The 14,346-nt window shown below is 49.0% G+C and overlaps 1 protein-coding gene across 1 annotated transcript in view; it reads right to left on the reverse strand.

Moving 5' to 3' along the window:
• The window catches only part of LOC119394456 (cysteine dioxygenase type 1), a 128,389-nt gene that overhangs the window by 70,740 nt on the left and 43,303 nt on the right, over positions 1-14,346 (reverse strand). The gene's annotated exons all lie outside the window — the stretch shown is intronic.

Below are 14,346 nucleotides of genomic sequence, written 5' to 3' on the forward strand. Positions count from 1 at the left end.
TTTTGCACTATTCAGCGATAAAATATTGTTTTACGTGTGCTGTGTCCATGATATTCTAGAAGTTTTGGAGTCATTCCGTATTGCAAGTCACTACTTGCTGCCGATTTTCGTCGTGAAGGAGGAGACGCTTGTGTTTTGCAGAATTCAGCGAAAAATTATTGTTTTAAGTGTGCTATGTCCATCATATTTGCGAAGGATTGGAGTCATTGTTTTTCCTGGATACTGTATCCGCTTTCTTGGTTCCTAAATACGGAAATTTCTTTGAGTGTACAGAGAACAATCATTATTGCGGGTGAAACAATACGGCAGACGTTAATGAGTGCCTCCGAAATTGGCCGCGTTTCTCGCGATATGCACTTCCAGTCGCAAAAAAGAGGAGGTCCTTCTAGTGGAACTCGTGCCCGCTGATCGAGTTCCGGGGCACACTCGACCCCATCGACCTCGTCGACTCGGCTTATCCGCGTCGGAGGAGAGCCGACGGCCTTGAGTTACATATCGCCCACAGAAAGTGCACAGCTCTCCTCGCAAGCACACACACATCGTCGCGGCTTTACGCCCTTGTCCAAAGCTCGCGCTCGACACAGCTAGGGGGGGTGGGTGCCACTTGAGCAAGTACAGGTCGTTAAAAACCAATCAGAAACGAGTGTTTTCCCATCCGCGGTGAGAGCACGGGAGCTCTGTACACCTTATCGCCGCGACCGTACAAGCCTTTCGGCCCTCTGCCGCATACAACAAGTCGCCATCGTCACTGGCTGTATACAGTGGCCTTCCTTCCCACGAAGAAGTTGGCCCCCTGCTTACGCACTGTTTAAAACGCTCTATCGGCTTATTCCTTTTCGGGACATCTATATCCGTGAACCTCAGTGGCGGCGTGGGCATACATTGTTGAGAATAGTATAAAAGCTTTATTAACCCCTTACGTAATAACCTCCGGGCCCTGAAAGATCAATCAATGAAGTGAAATGAAAGACGCTTGCTCTCAAGCATATACGCTGCGCAGCTGTAGTTCTCACAAGATAGGGCGCTCTAGTCGCGGGATCGACTCCCGACTTCGGAGGCCGAGATTATCAGCGTTTCAAGCACGGTCCAATGAGCAGCAGTGCGCTTGGAAAGGAAACGTGGTTTCTCTGATACTGCATCTAGCTCTCGGCCCATGTCTACAACTACAATGGTTTCATCAGAACAGATACTGCATGTTCCAAAGCAACAGGTATGATTAGAAATTATGTGGGTAAATATGACTACTGAGTTTTGCCACCTTAATATTCCTCGAAAAAAAAAAAAAACAACAGCGACAAGTTCGCCAACGTGAAGAAATTCTGGGATCAAAATGTAAGTAATCACAGCCTCGCACATGAACCGAAAAGCCTTCTGCGCTGAGTGGTCTCAGCACAGGATGCATAGGAAGTAACTGTGGCACACAACGAGTATACAAACATTGTGACGGCTCCACGGTGAACAAAGGTTGTTGAACTTGTCGAGGGATCAGAAAGCATACTATTGGCAAGAGCAGCAAGAGTAAGAAAAATGGTGGCTGATCCCCCCGACATAGGAATCGGCATAACACGAAAGTGAAACGTGTCGTCACAGAAGTAGATTGTTTATAGTGCAATGGTATATGAGAGCTTGTACGATGTCTACTGTTGTTTGGCAGATATAGCACCGCGTGATGTGGGCGCATCTCACTCACGTTGACGCCTAGTGGCACATCTCCGTACCGACGACTAACGCCCATGATCATGATTTAATCCTTGCGTTAGCTGAAGTTCTTAACATATACGTGGACACCGCATGTGGTGAATCCCGCGCAAAGATGGCATCAACAAGCACATAATAAACACTGATACTCGATATGCACTCCTTCAAAGCATCGTGAAATGCGAAGAGAAACGCTACGCGCGTCGTGTCTTCCCTCTAGCCTGGCCGTTACTTCGCACAGGGCGAGCGGGCAACGCGGCGCGACAGCCAGGTGAGCGTCGGAGAGCTATTTTTCGATATGGATGGATGCTATGAGCGAGGCTTGGGCTAAAGCTGCCACCTCACGGTGTGTTAATGCGTTGACGAAATTAAACTTGTATTGGAAACATGCCGAATGGGACGGTCGTAGCAACGGCGCGTTTTTTTGTTTTTTTTTTTCCGAGCCTGTTGGCACAGATGTCACCGCCCCATTATAGAGGGGACGCTCATAGCATTCATCCATCGATCCAAGAGCACTGTGAGAGGAAAATGTGAAAGATAAAAGACGCGTTCATGTACATAGGCGTGCGCAGGGTTCACCATTATGGGGGGCGAAAGTTCATCGCAGCGCCGCCCCCCCCCCTTGTAGGTCAATGTACGAGGCAGTTTTTGCGGTCCCCCCCCCCTCTTAGGCGACTAGGGGGGATCAATGTATGGGGCAGATTTTGCGCCCCCCCCTCTTAGGTTATTTGGGGGGCGGCCGCCCCCCCTGCCCCCCCCCCCCCTGTGCGCACGCCTATGTTCATGTAGTTTCCGTAATATGTGTGGCGGTAATGGACGACCTGTGTCATCTGAAACCATTTTAACTTAACCATGTTTGGCACGTGGCATACTATTCTTAAGCCATAACACTAAGCTTGAAGCTTAGCGGGGATGTATTTGCTTTTGTTTGAATGTTACATTCTGCAATAAAGAAAAAAATAAAGTGTGGCGGTAGCTTAGTGGGCTAAACACCCGCCAGCCATCGTCGCGGACCGAGAGGTCATGGGTTCGACTCCCGCCAACGGAACTTTTTCTTCGTTTTTTTTTTCTTTGCCATCTGATGGCGTTCATGTTGATGACGTACTTCCGCGACGGAAATACGTTATGAAAGTCTCAGTGGACCCCGGCATAAAACATTTTCGGGTTAAAAACGATCGAGACATCTGTGAATGTAGCCTACAACCGGGGGTTGAAATGGAGAGCCTTTCACGAAACGGCGTTCCGCGATGTGCGTATCGCGACTTTGAACGTCGCACTTTCGCTCTGAACAGCCCGGTATCCGTCGTTTAGAGAAAGCTGGGTCCTCCACTAACTCAGTAGGAAGTCTAAGGACCAACGCCGACGGTGCAATTCAGAAAACAGACCACAAGACAATAAGGACAAGACGCTGACCACGATGAAAGCAAAAAGCGAGACGTTTCGGCTCCCGTAGGGGAGCCGAAACCTTTCTATAATTTGACCACCAGGGAAAAAAACCAGCGTCCACAGCTGTCCACAAAAAGCGCCGACCGCTGTGCGGACCAGCGTCTCGCGGGTTTTTTTTTTTTCTTTTTTTTTTCTAACATAGAGGAGGCATTATGCGGACCGACAGTTGCTTTTCAGCTGCTGAGCCGGCTTAGCACTGCAGTATGTTCTGTTTAAAAAACACTAAAAATGTTCTAGCGTTTGCAGTTCATATCTTCTCGACCCACAATCATCATGTTTCTCGACTTCTCTTGCGCGTCCGGTACTTGTAGTTCACTAACGGCATGCGCGTTATCAGCGTAACGCAGTATACTATGCAGAAAAGTAGCGGGAGAAGATTTTTCGAGAAATGAAACGAAAGCATGGCCTGGGACGAGACACGCTTGGGACGGTGTAAACTTTGTAGGAGTGCACACGCGGGGGACTCGCGACTGTTATCGCGAGTCCGCTCGTGATAAGGCGTTCACAAACCCGAGCGCGTTGGTCGTCCCGTATATAGCGTCAAGCCAGGGAATGCTATTTGAAGATGGCGGTCGTAAACTACATGAGTAGCGAGTAACAGTAAACGGTGATGGGCTGCAATCGTGCTTGCACATAGACACGCTGTTTCAACGAGAAAAGGTGGGGGGCAACGTGCCGCGAGTTTAAGGCAGCGTGCTTCGTTTCGTGAAGTGACGATGCACGATTGGCGATAAGGCTAGGGTCACAGCGATACTGCCGCAGCTCTTCGCCGACGCTTGAAACAGCTGCGGACAGAACAGCTTGCAGAACTCGTGCACGCCATACACGAAGGGGCTGTGTAAATCCAAAGCGTGGGCCCACCAAGCGAAATAAAATTTACGCTCTCGAAACAGACGGCGTACTTGGGCGTCTTTTTGTCTCAAAAGTAATCGCCGTCTATCTTGCGTGTCTTTCATCTCACTATCACGGCCGCTACATAAAAAAAAAGGTTTTTTTTTATGTAGCGGCCGTGTCACTATACTCGGGGACAACTTTCTGTGGCCATGAAGGGAAAGCTACGGGGGCGGAGCGTCTGCACATGTACTGCTACGCGAAGTAGTCCGGTTTGGCGCGCGTCTCGTAACGTTGTGAAAAGTGATGGCTAGCGTTGCATTTCGACGCAAACGCTACTTAGCGTCTAAGGTACGGGTAAAAGGCGCGACTTTTTCAAGCACGCAAACACGCGAAGTGACAACGTTTAAAGTAAAAGAAAAAAATCACAGCATATCCACGGAGTGAATGATGATGAGTGGGCGAAGCTGCGGAGGTTCACAGGAGAAATATCACCAGGCACTACCTTGGAGGTAAACAATGGCTGCTAATGGGAATGAGAGACAGAATAAGTCGGCTTTTAGCTAACACTTACACTTCTACTTCTACTAACGTTTCCTACTGGAACATGCCAATGGCTGCTAATGGGGAATGAGAGACAGAAGAATTCAGCTTTTAGTTAACACGCACGCTGCGAATTTTTTATTGTTCAACAACGCGCAGGAGAAATCTCCCACCGGCACCACCTTGGAGGTCAAGATCTGGTACTAGCGTTAAGACTGGTTACGCACTACGACGGGGACGAACGGGTGCCGCTTTAAGGAGCTTCGCCCCTAAGGAGTATTTTATGTATCTCACGCAGAAAATACGGACGCAGTTGTGGGACTATATTAATTAGCGGTAGGATACGTGCATTGTGGCTCTGTAGCTTGCCCTTCATTGCCACAGAAAGTTGTCCCCGAGTATACACTCTAAGAAAAAACCGAGTATTTGGGGGAGTATAATCGTTATCTGGCTTGCTGGTGTTTCTTGAAAACCCGGCTCTCGTCATTTTCCTATCAAGAATACCATGCCACGCTGATAGCGCGCACGCCGTTCGTGACCGGGAAGTACCGGACCCCGGGGTGATAACGCAAGGAAAGTACGCCATGTAGATGACGATTATATTTGTGTGGCAGAAATACTCCCCAAATACCCGATTTTTTTCTTAGGAGTGTATCGCCGCGCTCCCGTTGCTGTCCAGTCAGGAACGGCGTACGCGCTACCAGCGCGACATAGCATTCTTGATCGGAAAGTGGCGAAAGCAGAGTTAAACGAAACGCTGCTCGTTTTTCATGCTTTTGTCAACTGTCTTCGGCGCAAGGTGCTCACGTGGCTTTTCTGCACAATGCCTCTAACGCTACATCCTTGTCTCGTGGCCAACGTGAGCACCACGTCAGCACGCTCAACGCGGTCAGGCCAGCCGGCAATCTACGATAACGGACCATTCAGGGTGTTTATCAGAAAGTTCACCGTGTTTACTGGAACGCGCGCAGCATGACATACAATTTTCCCTGCAGACAGCGCGCCGTGGGAGCCAAAGTATACGCGCCCTGCATCTGGTCACAAATGAAGTCCTTAATTGCACCTGCAATCTACTGCTGTGAATTAAGTACCCCTAGATCGTATGAATGAAGAACCTAAGCCACTCGATCCATTTCGCAATGAACAGTGAACCAACCTCTCACCATTATGTCACTACACGCCGAGCTGATCAATCAGTAACTCAACAACTGTACAGCTACTTACATACATCTCCGGGCTGTGACTTTATACAAATAGCTGACTTATTGTTTAACTCCTTGTTCTTGTAGGCACGTAAACATTTATTGGCGCTGAACTTTTGCCGTCGTACTAGAAGGAAAAGCTAATCGCAAATTGTTGCCGCCGTGAGTTAACGAACTCGACGAGGAATGGAAAAAAGTGTGTATAGTTTCTATTCTGGATATATCTGCCTCCGCGCTAGCGGGATGATATAGGCTTTTGCTTATTAACATGAAGCTCGTCCATGTCGGAATTAATATTTAAAAACTGAAAATTATGGAGCTGTTCCAGCAAAACCATTACACAATAATTAACCGGAACTGAAGTTATCCGTTGATTCAACATCGTCTTTGCGAACATTAACATATTCCTTCTAGCCATTGGAGGCGAAAATGCTTGAGGCCCGTGTACTTAGATGTAGGCGCACGTTAAAAAACCCCAGGTGGTCGAAATTTCCAGAGCCCTCCGCTACGGTGTCCCTCAATCATATCGTGGTTTTGGGACGTAAAACCCCAACAATTATTACTAAATAATCCTTCTAGCGATGTCACAGCGTCCGCAAACGCATGAAAAATGTACCTTGCACGGCCGAGAAAGAGAGCGCCGCATGGTTTTTAATTATTTTTTTATTTAACAATACTGTACGCCTTTGTACAGCCCCATACAGGAAGTGGTTAGAACAGGTACACTTGAGCATGGGAATAGTAAAACTATGAACGAGAAAGCTGGATAACAAAGCAAAAAATAAAACGAAGCTTAGCAAGTAACCATTCTAGCAATCAACATAAGAAACGTTGCTGCATTTGTCATACAATTTAAATAGGGTTATAACATAATATAGGCAATAATATGTTTACAAGTATACAACAATATGTTTACAAGTGTATGTATTTCTACATTTATTTGCGATGAAGTTACACTTTCATTAAATCGCGTTTACCGGAAGTTCGCCTAAGTTAATTATCCAAAGAAGCAACAGGCAGTTCGCGGGCTTTATGAAAACCATGCAGCTCATACGTTTACCTGTGTTCGGCGAAGTTTGCAAAGCGGTGAGGTCATTGAGCAATGTGTGCATGCTTTATTATCTCCGCATGCGTTACTTCGCAAGCGGAGATAATAGTGTGCAGCCGACAAGCGCGAAATCCTGACAGGCTCCACGCTTAGTGCTGGCATTGTACACGTGCTTTTAAGAAATAAGTGCTGAGGAGTAGATATCGCCTGTGAAAAGGGTAGCGAAGGCGAGAAAGAAACCACTCCCTCGTCTTTGAACTCGGGATGCTGAGGGGCCCTTTAAGTACTAATATTTGGTGACGCATTTCAAACAATAGCGTGCCTTTTTTATATTGATAGCTTTATCCTCTCCCTGGCTTGCTGTTCATAATTGATATGTATTGGTCTCTTCGAAAAAATAGAACCTGTGTCGTACACCTCGACTGGCCTCTTCTTAGGCGTTGTTATAATTGGTGTGGTTTTACATGCCAACGCGAGCCCGAACCACGATGCTATTATGAGGCACCTAATGGTATGGGATTGTGGATTCAATTTTTGCGACTTGGGAATTCTTGAAGTAAGCACCTGAATTTGAGTTGGCGAACTTCGTTGCATTTTGTCCGCTTAACAAAAATAAAAAGACTGTCAAGCCTAATTGACGTAAACAGCAGCCAATAAGCAGCCGCGGGGGGTACGCTTATATCGTTACACCGTTCACGACGCATCATGGGCAGCGTGATGCTGTGAACAGTTTCCGAGCAGTTGCACACGCTTACAGGAAAGTTAAGATCACCTCATATCAAAGAAATGAGTGCCCTAAGCCTCTGCAGGCACCAAGATTATTTCTTACTACTTTTTTTTTGTTCATTCGGGAGGTTGTAAGGCGCACGTGAACAAAATGGCATCAATAAACACACATAGCCCAGTCTCATGCTGCAGTGAATTAGCGCACTCATCCGTTGTCAAACGGGTAAAATAATCATTGTTCTTTACTTTCACCTCCCTCGTTCTTATTTTTTCTAATATACCAAGTAAACTCGCGCAAAGCACCGCCATTGGCGCTACGCATTGATACAGCCAAGTGCGTACAACAAGCGGTGAGCGTTCTACCAGCTGCAGTGACAATAAACCGTTTCGTGCTACAGCCTGAAATGATCCTATAACGGCCGAGGGTCGACACTTGCTCTGCAGTAAAACAGGCTACTGCACCCATGCACGATATAAGCACAATACACTGCGAAACGACATATCCGCAAAAAAGAGGAAGAAAAGAAAAAGAAAGGAGAATGAGCTAGAGGGCCAAGTCATTTACGCAGGGCTGCTGTGTCTGCGCATCGCATAAAAATAAATTACAGATAACCGTCTATTGCGTCCTGCAGTGCCTTCTTAAATTGCCTCAGAAGACAATGCAGCCCCGCCACGGTGGCCTATTGGTTGTGGCACTCAATTGCTGACCCGAAGGTCGCGGGATCGAATCCCGGCCGCGGTGGCTGCATTTTCGATGGAGGCGACAATGTTTGAGGCCCGTGCACTTAGATTTAGGTGCACATTAAAGAACCCCACGTGGTCAAAATTTCCGGAGCCCTCCGCTACGGCGTCCCTCATAATCAGATCGTGGTATTGGGACGTTAAACCCCAGATATTATTATCAGAAGACAATGTACTACATTGTTACCCATTAGGAACTACGTAGGCTTTATTTAGTACACGCCATCAATATCAATGACGCCATGGCGCAGGAACATCAAGGTAGCGTCGCCACCCGCATCTTCTTTCTTGCGCCTTTTCTCGCTCACTAATTGTCTTCACGCAGCGAACGTAGCATTTCAGGTATCGTGAAAGGGTAATTTATAAATTAGTGTCCTTTTAAAGCAGCGTACAAATATATGCGCGTGTTTGACACTGCAGGTTTGGGGAAAACAAATTTCCGCCCAGTTTTATATATAGGTCTGCAGACATCGAAACTAAATGTCGCTCTCGCCTTATCTCAGATACGTTAACACAAACGGATGAGCATGCGGCTATCGACAGCGGCAGCACAATGTCGCGATAAGCAGAATCACGAGCACGCAGATTCGCATTGTTTTGTATGTGAGGGGGAACTCTTTGCCCTGCTGTGTTTGGAAAAATAAGATTGCTTGTAACTTCCGAAAGATAAAGCACAATGAACAAGGTCACAAGGCTGCATGAAGCCACACGCCCGTAGATTTATGCACCGAGTCGGTCACACTAAAGTCCCTCTATTTTTCAAAAGTAGCGAAAGGTCTTGATCCAGCCGCCGCGCCCTGCGATAGGCCGGTGTGCGCCACGTGATCTTTTCGCCTTCGCGCCCCGTCCAAAGGGTCCAGCGGCGGCAGCGCTGTACCGGCGATAGCTACGGATCACTGTGTTTTCTAGCGTGGAGTGTGGCGATTTTAGCAAGTAGAGAGTACTTCACGCGCCTCTGTCGCATTGTTGTTGCAAACTAGAAGCGTTTGTGTACCTGAAGTTGAGTGGACGCAGGAATTCCGCGTTTGAATTTAATATTTGGAGCCTGACGTGCTAGTATGTCGGGTCTATATATATGCCTTCGGTTGCCTCCCCGCGCGGAGAACAGAAAAAGTTTTTTTTTTTTTTTTTTTGTTCCTCGCGGTGACAAAAATATAAGCTGAAGGAAGGCCTAACAAAATCAGTCGCAAGAAATTTGCGCCCACAGAAAACACCCGGAAATGCGAAGTAAGTTATTTTGTAATGGTTATAACTTTGTCACGTATCTCGGGAGCGCTTGCAATGTGTGATGGAGTTGGGAGAGTGAGCGAGGCGGGAGACCGTGGCGTTACGACAAACACACTTTATATCGCTCAACACTGCAAACAACACAGTTAACACACTGAATAATTACAATCAGAAATGGAACGTTAGAAACAGTGACGCTATATCGAGCAATCTCTAACAAATCGCAAAGCCTACAGGCTATGCTTAGCTCCTACAGCCTCCAAAGTCTGGCCACTATGGCGCCTCAGTCTCGCTACGCAAATCGAACGTTCTTACGGTTCGTGTGAGTCCGTCGCCTCGCTTGCGTGCCAAAGTCGACGCTCAGTCCCGTCGACGCTGCTCCTCGACGTCCGAGAGTCGCCGTCGTCGAAGCTGCCGTCTCGTTAGTCTTCCTCGTTGCCGATCCTCCGGCCCTTCGTCGAGAACCTCCGTCTCGTCCAGTTAGGCCTAACTCCTGGCCTCCCCTTGGTGCCACCGGGTCGAACTGTCGACGTGGCTCTCCGGTGATTGTCGGTGGGTCGCCGTCGTCTTGCCGAGCTGTGGTAGTGCTGCAGGTGCCACGAGAACTGCGTGCTGAAGCTGCCGCAAGCCCAGGACGCCTCGCTCGGTAGACGCCGAGGTCGACGGCCACCCTCCTGGGACATGCACAACGCTGCCTCCAGAACTCAGCCCTGCCGTTCCCGTCGCGGACGCGACGCTGGCTTCCACCACCTTGCTCCTCGACGACTCCACCGAACAATGACCAACTCTTCTTCCGTGGTCCCACACCTCAGCTCGGGTCGCGTGACACGCGCCCTTCTCCGGCCAATGGCTTGCGTCGACGTGGCGGGGGGGTGCACACCATCGGGTACTTTTCCATTCCCCGCACACCATCGACGCATTGCGCTGTCCGGCACGCGCCCCGTGCCCCTTTACTCATGACATTGGGCCCCCTTTTAAGAGTTTTTTCTCAAAAAACTGCTTTGGTCCTCCTCTTCAGGGTTATGGCCCTCTGCTCTTCTGATAGTGTCTTGTAGCTTGTGCTCCTCTTTCCTTGCTTGACTTATGCACACCTTCACTTCCCCACTTTGTCACGCCCTTTCACTCACAATTTACTTCACCGCACATAGTTCATACAACACCACTATCATTAGTTCTACACACCACATGTTCATTGTCCTGAACACTATAATCCACCAGGTGCGATACTACACAATATCACAGTCGGTCGCTTCGTCTGTGACTATTCACAAAGTGCTTGACATCTCCCTGTATGCCCGGCCAAAATGCCTCCTTCGTTACTTCCCTACGCAGGTTCTGTGCATCTCTGAACCCATTCGCATACCAATGCTCTAAAATGGTCCGTCTATAACGTGCTGGCACCATCAGTTGTCTAATTAGTGTCCCCCTTTTCCAAAACTTACGGAAAATCAACCCCTTGACTGATTCGTAGGACACTCCGTCTCTACATCCCTCTCTTGTTGGTTTACGGCCAATTCTATCTATCGCGTGCCTCAGAGTTCTGTCCCTCCTTTGTTCATTTGAGAACTCCTCAGAGGTTACACCTACGCACTCCAACATTGGCACTTTATCCTTGCCTCGTGCCTCGCTATTCCCACTTCCTCTACTAGCTTCAGTGCTCTCGGGGCTTCCAGTTACCGGTTTCCTTTGTTTATCATATTTCTCACGCTGTACTGGGTCATCAACCCTTCTTACCCCAGGCCTATTTCCCAATATCACATCATAGATGGGATCTTCCATACACTTTGCTGTGAGTACCCCTACGAAATAAGGAGTATCTAACCTTATTTTTGCCTCGGGTAACTCTTTCTTGGATCCATCCACAAAGACTACTGTTCCTATTCTCCCCGTGAAATCCCTTTCATTCACCAGACTTCTCCTCACCAACACAGTATCCGCTCCTGAGTCCCTCAGCACCGTTACCCGTTTGCCGTTTACTTTACCTTCCACAACTGGCATATTCACACCTTCCGACCTATCTAGCACTGCACCCACTACCTCTTCCTTCTCTTCCGACTTCACTGCACACGCAGTATGCTCTACCGGTCTATTCTTACACTCGTTCGCTTTGTGCCCTCTTTTCTGACACAATTGGCAGATAACGTGGGATTCTTGTTGACTAGTGCTTGTGCGGCAGTTCATAGCTATATGCCCTAGTCGATTGCACAAGAAACAGCGCTGCTGTGCCCTTTGCTTACCCCTTGGGGCCTCACTGTTGCTCTCTTCTTCCTTGTGATCGTCTCTGTCGCCTTTTTCTAAGTTCCTTAGACCCTGAGCCTCTACGAACTGGTCCGCTTGCTTTGCCATCTCCTCTACTGTGCTTAGCTTCCTCTCTTTCAAAAATACTGCTAAGTTTTTGCTGCACCTGTTGAGGAATTGCTCAGCAACCATTCTGTCGCGGACCCCTTCATAGGTCTTTTCTGTCTCGGACAGCTCTATCCAGCGATCAAAATAGTTAGCTAGCCGACACGCAAACTGCTTGCCAGTTTCTGAATCCTCGGGCTTACATGTTCGGAACTTTTCGCGAAAACCCTCGGCTGTTAGCCGGAACCTCTCCAATAAAGTCTTCTTCACAATGTCGTAGTCCAGAGACTCGTGTGCTGGCATGCGACCAAACACACTCAACGCCTCTCCCACTAGACACAAACTCAGAGCGTTTGCCCACTCGCTTTTCTCCCAGCCCTGCCCTACTGCGATTCTCTCGAATCGATGCAAGTATGCATCGAGGTCGTCCCTTCGCTCATCGAAGGGCGCCATCAGCTTACGCGGGCAAATTTGTCTAGGCCTGGGAATGGGCGAGTCGGCCGACGCTGACGTGGGAGTACCCGCGTTACTCGGGTCGCTGCGCGGATAAGCGTTCGCCTCGGCTAGCTTCAGCTTAAGCTCGAGGATCTCCTTTTCGCGCTCGTGTTCTTCACGCGCACGCTCCTTCTCGCGCTCGTACTCTGCTTCGCGTGCCCGTTCTTGCAGCGCGAGCTCCTTGTCATGCTCCTTCTGAGCGACCTCAAAAAACCTCTTCGTCTCCTCCTTATCCATCCCTACGTCTTTGGCCACGGCCGCCAACTTCTCCCAGTCCATCTTTGCAACCCCCGACGATACGTAACTGGGCCCAAACGCTGGAAAAATCCTGGCACAAGCTCGCCACTTATTATGTCACGTATCTCGGGAGCGCTTGCAATGTGTGATGGAGTTGGGAGAGTGAGCGAGGCGGGAGACCGTGGCGTTACGACAAACACACTTTATATCGCTCAACACTGCAAACAACACAGTTAACACACTGAATAATTACAATCAGAAATGGAACGTTAGAAACAGTGACGCTATATCGAGCAATCTCTAACAAATCGCAAAGCCTACAGGCTATGCTTAGCTCCTACAGCCTCCAAAGTCTGGCCACTATGGCGCCTCAGTCTCGCTACGCAAATCGAACGTTCTTACGGTTCGTGTGAGTCCGTCGCCTCGCTTGCGTGCCAAAGTCGACGCTCAGTCCCGTCGACGCTGCTCCTCGACGTCCGAGAGTCGCCGTCGTCGAAGCTGCCGTCTCGTTAGTCTTCCTCGTTGCCGATCCTCCGGCCCTTCGTCGAGAACCTCCGTCTCGTCCAGTTAGGCCTAACTCCTGGCCTCCCCTTGGTGCCACCGGGTCGAACTGTCGACGTGGCTCTCCGGTGATTGTCGGTGGGTCGCCGTCGTCTTGCCGAGCTGTGGTAGTGCTGCAGGTGCCACGAGAACTGCGTGCTGAAGCTGCCGCAAGCCCAGGACGCCTCGCTCGGTAGACGCCGAGGTCGACGGCCACCCTCCTGGGACATGCACAACGCTGCCTCCAGAACTCAGCCCTGCCGTTCCCGTCGCGGACGCGACGCTGGCTTCCACCACCTTGCTCCTCGACGACTCCACCGAACAATGACCAACTCTTCTTCCGTGGTCCCACACCTCAGCTCGGGTCGCGTGGCACGCGCCCTTCTCCGGCCAATGGCTTGCGTCGACGTGGCGGGGGGGTGCACACCATCGGGTACTTTTCCATTCCCCGCACACCATCGACGCATTGCGCTGTCCGGCACGCGCCCCGTGCCCCTTTACTCATGACAAACTTCAAGCAGCCTTTTGCCTGGCCGGCGTGCTTTTGTTCGTGCATATGCATGAGCATTATCTCAGCAACGCTATTATTGCTTCGGCATTCTTTATGCCGTAGGTTTGTGCGCAGTAGTCAATGGAGAGTCACGCCCCATGTCTCTAAAAATAAATTGCTCGGAACCCAATAAAGCTGCCTTTGTTTTTCTCACCGAGGTGGCTTCAACACCACAAGCTCACAGAGAAATGAGCATTTGGGATTAGTTTTTTGCCACACCTTGCCGTGTTTTGCCGCACTGTTGTGTGCGAGATCGATTAAGACTTCTTTGTTGAAGCATTCCGCGTGATGTTTTCCCTAGAGGACCAGAATGCTATTGACATGTTCGAATAAATAATATTGCAAGACGCTGGGATGAAAAGACTGAAACCATATATGCCATATATTTTAGGGCCTGTACGTGTATACATACCCCAAATTTATTTGAAATTACATTGGGTAACATTGCAACGTACCTTCATATCTGCGGGACACGGAGGCAGCGGGGGGTAGTAAAAGGGGGACGGCTTTGGATAAATGCACGTTGTTAAAAACAGTTAAACATTAAAATGGGCGAGGTGGCATGCTATATTTCCTAGATCTTGAAAGGTACTCAAGTTGCTGATATTCCTAAAATGCAGTGCAACTGAATTTGGGAAATATAGCCCTTCTCCTAAGGGAGGAATGCATGAGGAATATCGCCTCTTCTCCTAAGTAAACCTCTTAGAGTATAAACAAAA

The sequence above is a fragment of the Rhipicephalus sanguineus genome, chromosome 5 (genome assembly GCF_013339695.2).
Source record: "Rhipicephalus sanguineus isolate Rsan-2018 chromosome 5, BIME_Rsan_1.4, whole genome shotgun sequence".
In the NCBI taxonomy this organism is placed as follows: domain Eukaryota; kingdom Metazoa; phylum Arthropoda; class Arachnida; order Ixodida; family Ixodidae; genus Rhipicephalus; species Rhipicephalus sanguineus.